This window comes from Solanum lycopersicum, chromosome 4 (genome assembly GCF_036512215.1).
Source record: "Solanum lycopersicum chromosome 4, SLM_r2.1".
Classification (NCBI taxonomy): domain Eukaryota; kingdom Viridiplantae; phylum Streptophyta; class Magnoliopsida; order Solanales; family Solanaceae; genus Solanum; species Solanum lycopersicum.
In genome coordinates, this window is record NC_090803.1 from 6,904,960 (window position 1) to 6,910,807 (window position 5,848).

The following is a 5,848-nucleotide window of genomic DNA, read 5'->3' on the forward strand; positions in this document are numbered from 1 at the left end:
GGTAGTTGTTGTTGTTAGTGAACTCAATGAGAGGTAGATGATCATCCCAATTCCCCTTGAAATCAATCACGCAAGCCCTCAACATATATTCTGAGTTCTGGATAGTACGCCTCACTAGACCATCCGTGTGAGGATGAAAAATAGTGCTTAAGTTCACCGTTGAAACCAAACCTTTTTGGAAAGACTGTTAGCTTGCTAAATAATAAATGTATTTTAATGAACAAATAAGTTAAATTTCACTTCCAGGTTCATGTGACATACAACGACATAAAATCTAAGCATACCTTAGAAAGGAAGTTTTAAAGATTACGATTATTCTAAGCAAAGAAGATGAGAGTTGACCTCACAATGTTCAACGTGTGGCCAAAATTTTACTGGTGAACAAACGCTCCAGCAATCACGCAAGACATCCCAAGATGACAAAGATCTTACTGATTGACCAAGATCTATAAATTAAGAAAGTTAGCCGAATCAGATCATCAAAGATTCCTTTGATATAACAAAATTCTAGCAATCAAGAAACACAGTAAATCATACTGTAAGGACGCCTCATCAGAAGATGGAAGGATTCAGATACTATATCAATCCCTTCTTAAGTCAGACTCAATCAAGGAATCAATACAAATACTTGATTGAATGAAAATCTCTTGGGTTGCTGATACGCTCAAACTTACTTCTCAAATGAGAAGTAAAGTGGTCGCGTCAAGTAAATAACCCAACTAGTGAGGTTGGGATCGTTCCCACGAGGAAAATAGTCTAGACTTAACTTCAACTTGCCCACTAGTTTGAGGGTGGTAAGGAGTGGCCACATTATGGCGAACCCCGTATTTCTCCAATAACCCCTTGAACAATCTGTTGTAGAAGCCCCATCACTAATAATGGCCCTTTGGGTGCCAAAAAGGGAGAATATATTCTTTTTCAAGAATGCAGTGACACTCTTCCCTTCATTGTTTGCGAGGGCTATGGCTTCGGCCCATTTAGATACATAATCAACTGCTACTAGAATGTACTTCATCAAATAACTCAATCACAAGAATGGGGTTTAGAGGGAGCTCTTGCTTTCTTGAAATACCACCATCTCGTTGACATTTGTCATATGCTTTAGCAAACCCATGAGCATCTTGATGAAGAGTTGGCCAATAGTAACCACATTGCAATATCTTGTGAGCGGTTCGGATACCACTGTGATGTCCGCCAACAGGTGAATAATGGCATGCCTCCAACACACTCACATTTCACATTCTGGCACACAACGCCGAATAAGCCCATCGGCACAACTCCTATACAAGTATGGTTCATCCCAAAAGAACTTCTTCACATCGTACATGAACTTTTTCCTTTGATGAAAGGACAAGTCTGATGGAACAATATCACTAGCCAGATAGTTCGCAAAATCTGCGAACCATGGAATCAAGTCTTGTGAAGCAGCCAATACATGTTCATCGGGGAAAGTATCATCAATGTCAGTCTTATCCCCTAACTCTCTCATAGCTTCATCCTCTAGACGAGACAAATGATCAGCAACTTGATTTTCAGTCCCTTTTCTATCCAGCACTTCTTGCAGCAGTAATACCCAACGAATCAGCCTTGGTTTCGCATCCTTATTCGCCATAAAATATCTCAATGCTGAATGGTGAGTATGCACTATAAATCTAGTACCTAGCAAATAGGAGCGAAATTTCTCAAAGGCAAAGACTACTGCAAGGAGTTCTTTCTCAGTCACTGTGTAGTTCTTCTGGGCTTCATTTAGGTCTTTACTAGCATAGTAAATTGGGTGAATGATTTTGTTTCTTCTCTGTCCCAATACTACACCAAGAGCCATCCCACTAGCATCGCACATTACCTCAAATGGACTGTTCCGATCCGGAGAAATAATGATAGGCGCAGACACTAACTTTTCTTTTAGCGCACCGAATGCTTTAAGACAGGATTCATCAAAAAAAAATTTACATTCTTTCTCCAACAATTTGTACAATGGGTGTGCAATCTTTGAAAAGTCTTTGATGTATCTCCGGTAAAAACCTGCATGCCCAAGAAAGCTTCTCACACCTTTCACAGAGATCAAAGGGGGAAGTCTCTCTATTACCTCAACTTTAGCTCGATCAACCTCTATGCCCTTTTCTGAAATGCGATGACCCAACACAATACCCTCTTTCACCATGAAATGACACTTTTCCCAGTTTAGTACCAAATTGCAGTCTTCACATCTCTTAAGAACCTCAGATAAATTGGTCAAACACCGCTCGAATGAATCACCAACCACAGAAAAATCATCCATAAAAACTTCTATAGTGTCCTCCACCATGTCAGAAAATATTGACATCATACATCTCTGAACGGTTGCGGGTGCATTGCACAACCCAAATGACATTCTTGTGAACGCAAAAGTCCCATATGGACAAGTGAAAGTGGTTTTCTTTTGATCTTCTGGTGCAATAGAAATCTGATTATACCCCGAATACCCATCAAGAAAACAATACCACCCTTTTCCGGTAAGTCTATCCAACATCTGATCCATGAAGGGCATAGGAAAATGGTCTTTTTCAGTCCATGAGTTTAGTTTACGGTAATCCATACACACCCTCCATCCAGTAACCGGTCTCATTGGAACAAGTTCATTCTTTTCGTTGGGGACCATAGTCATTCCCCTTTTCTTAGGTACACACTGAACCAGGCATACCCAACTACTATCGGCGATTGGATATATTACTCCGGCATCCAACCACTTGATGATTTCCTTCTTCACAACCTCTTGCATAGAAGGATTCAAGCGTCTCTGGTGCTCAATACTCGGCTTATGATCAGGCATGAGTTGGATTTTATGAGAGCAAATACCAGGAGGGATCCCAATAATGTCTGCAATGGTCCACCCAATAGCTCTTTTGAACCTTTTTAGTACCTTCACCAAACTCTGAACCTGTTGTTCATCCAGGTCTGATGCAATGATTACCGACAAAGTGTCACTCTTTCCTAAGAATTCATGCCTCAGATGAGGTGGGAGAGCTTTTAGTTCTAATTTTTGAGCTTCCTCTATAGATGGTTTAGCAGATGGGGACTCGCGATTCTTCATATCAAGCTCAAATTTCTTCGGTTTAAACCGAACATCACCTCGGTCAAGAGCCGCGACTAATGACTCATACTCTTCAATGAAATCGCTATCAAAGTTCATTATCATTGCCGCTAATGCTTCGACACCTACAAATATAGCAGATGCCGATTGGAGCTCACCACTCTGCCTCATGGACCTACAAATATTAAAGGTCACTTCCTCATTGTTCAAACAAAATTTCATCTGCCCCTTTTCCATGTCTACTAAGGCTCTTCCCGTAGCTAGGAATGGCCTCCCAAGGATAATAGGCACTTCAAAATCAACCTCACAATCAAAAATAACAAAATCGGCCAGAAAGATGAATGACTCCACTTTTACTATCACATCATGAAGTAGCCCTATGGGCCGTTTTACTATTCGATCAGCCATCAGTAGCCGCATTGCAGTGGGCTTTGGGTCACCCAAACCCAAATTCTTGTAAATCGAGAGGGGCATGAGATTTATGCTTGCCCAGATCACATAATGCTTTCGCAAAATATAATAGCCCGATTGTACAAGGAATAGTGAACGCACCCGGATCTTCTTTCTTTTGGACCAGAGATCTTGTAGCAATAGCACTAGAATGCTGCATTCTATCATCATCCTCAAAAGTAACTGATCTTTTCTTTGTGACCAAATCTTTCATAAACTTGGCGTAACCGAGCATTTGTTCTAAAGCTTCTACCAAAGGGACATTGATAGAAAGTTGCTTCAACATTGTTATAAAACGCCGATATTTGCCATCCTCGGTCTTTTTCACTAACCTTTGAGGAAATGGGGGTGGTGGCCTAGGCATAGGAGTTACCTTTTTAGGCACTTCAGCATCTTTTGCAATGTTATCCTCTAAATCAGCATCAACTTTTACCACTTTATCAGTATCTTTTGTCACCTTATTCTCATTAGATGGCATAGGTGGTTCAATGGTTTGCTTGCCACCATGAGTAGTAATTGCCATACAATGTCCATCATTTTTCAGATTTTGGACAGTGTTGCTAGGAAGAGTGCCCGGTTGCCGTGTGTTCAAAGTTGCAGATAATTGGGCCAATTGTAACTCAAGTTTCTTAATCGATATTGCATGTGTATCAACTTTTTGCCCAATACCCGCTAAATCATTCCTCAACTCTTTATTGTGCTCATCACTAGCATCGAATGTCCTCATCATTTTATGCAACATATCCTCAACTCGCGACATACTACCTTTACCATCCCTAGGAGTAACTTCATGATTTTGAGGAGGAACATAGGGCCTATTCCTAACGTTTCTATTACCATAGTTACCCCTATTGAAGTTGTTGTCGCGATTGTAGTTTCCATCTCGGACATAATGACCCTCACGATTGTAGTTACCATAGTTCCGACCTTGGTTCCCTTGACCTTGGCGCCAATTCTCCTGATTAGAGCCTTGGGCACTTGGTCGGAAACCCCCCATCTGTTCATTTACCGCATAGGAATCCTCCTCATAATAACACTCATCGATTGGAGGTGGTGGTTTAGCCAAGTAGTTGTCTGCATTAATCTTTTCTGCACCCCCAGTGACATGTTTTAGTACCAACCCAAGATCAGTTCTCATCTGAGCCATTTCTTCACGAATATCATCTGTGGCTGGGTTGTGAGTGGACTGCACTGCGAAGGTGTTTCTCCCTGTATCGGACTTCCTAGTACTCCAAGCTTTGTTGTTACGGGGGATTTTCTCTAATTTCTCAGCAATCTAAGCATAAGGGCATTCTCCATAAGATCCACCTGCTATAGTGTCCAACACCGCTTTATTGTTATCAATCTGTCCCCGATAGAAGTATTCCTTCAGTGACTCATCATCAATACGGTGATTTGGAACACTTCTCAAGAATGAGGTGAATCTATCCCAAGAACTACTAACTGACTCTCCTGGTAGTGCCACAAAGTTATTCACCCTGTCTTTGTGGTTTAATTTCTTGGAGACCGGATAGTAGCGTGCTAAGAAGACATCCCGTAGTTGGTTCCAAGTGAAGATGGAGTTGTATGGAAGCTCGGTAAACCACATAGCAGCCTCTCCGGTCAGTGAGAGAGGAAACACTCTGAGACTTATTACATCTAGATCCATATCAGGCCTCCCCACACAACTTTTACACACTGCCCTTACCTTAGCTATATGGGCATATGGATCTCAGAAGGTAGCCCTGAAAACAAACCTCTGGCAGTGAGCATTTGCATCAGGCTACTAGTTACCACAAAAGTGTGGCCTGTGGGTAGAGGGGGCAAGACAAGTGGCCCATCCGAGTCTGCTATGTTATCATACCCTCTGTAGTATGCTTGGGGCCGTGGAACGGGATTTTGTCCCCTCTGTTGATGTTCACCCGGAGCGTCGGTTAACATCTGACCATGAACATCCACTGGATCTCGGATGTTCTAGTTTGGATCCTCATAATTTATTCCCAAGTTTCGATTCATATTGCGCAGTGTACGCTCTAGCTCGTGATCATAGGGAAACAAGGGTTCTCTTCCTTTTCGTGTATTTGGCATACAAGGAGGATAGTTCTGAAAGGAAATCAAAAACAATAAAACAAAGTAAGATCAAGAAAATATCAACTAAACTTTAGTAATAAGTTCAAGTTAATCTAAAAGCTAAATTTCCCTGGCAGTGGCGCCAAAATTTGATACGCTCGGTTGATGACTTCCTTAGAAAGTAAAAACATAAAAAGGGGGGTTCTATCTCTAAATAAGTGAAAATAAACAATGAACTTGAAAGAGACACTTAACAGCTTTTAATTTTGGGTTTTAATA

The 5,848-nt window shown here is 41.3% G+C and overlaps 1 pseudogene; it reads right to left on the minus strand.

Moving 5' to 3' along the window:
• Nucleotides 1-761: 761 nt before the first annotated feature.
• Nucleotides 762-5,168, minus strand: LOC138347851 (uncharacterized; annotated as a pseudogene).
• Nucleotides 5,169-5,848: the final 680 nt, after the last annotated feature.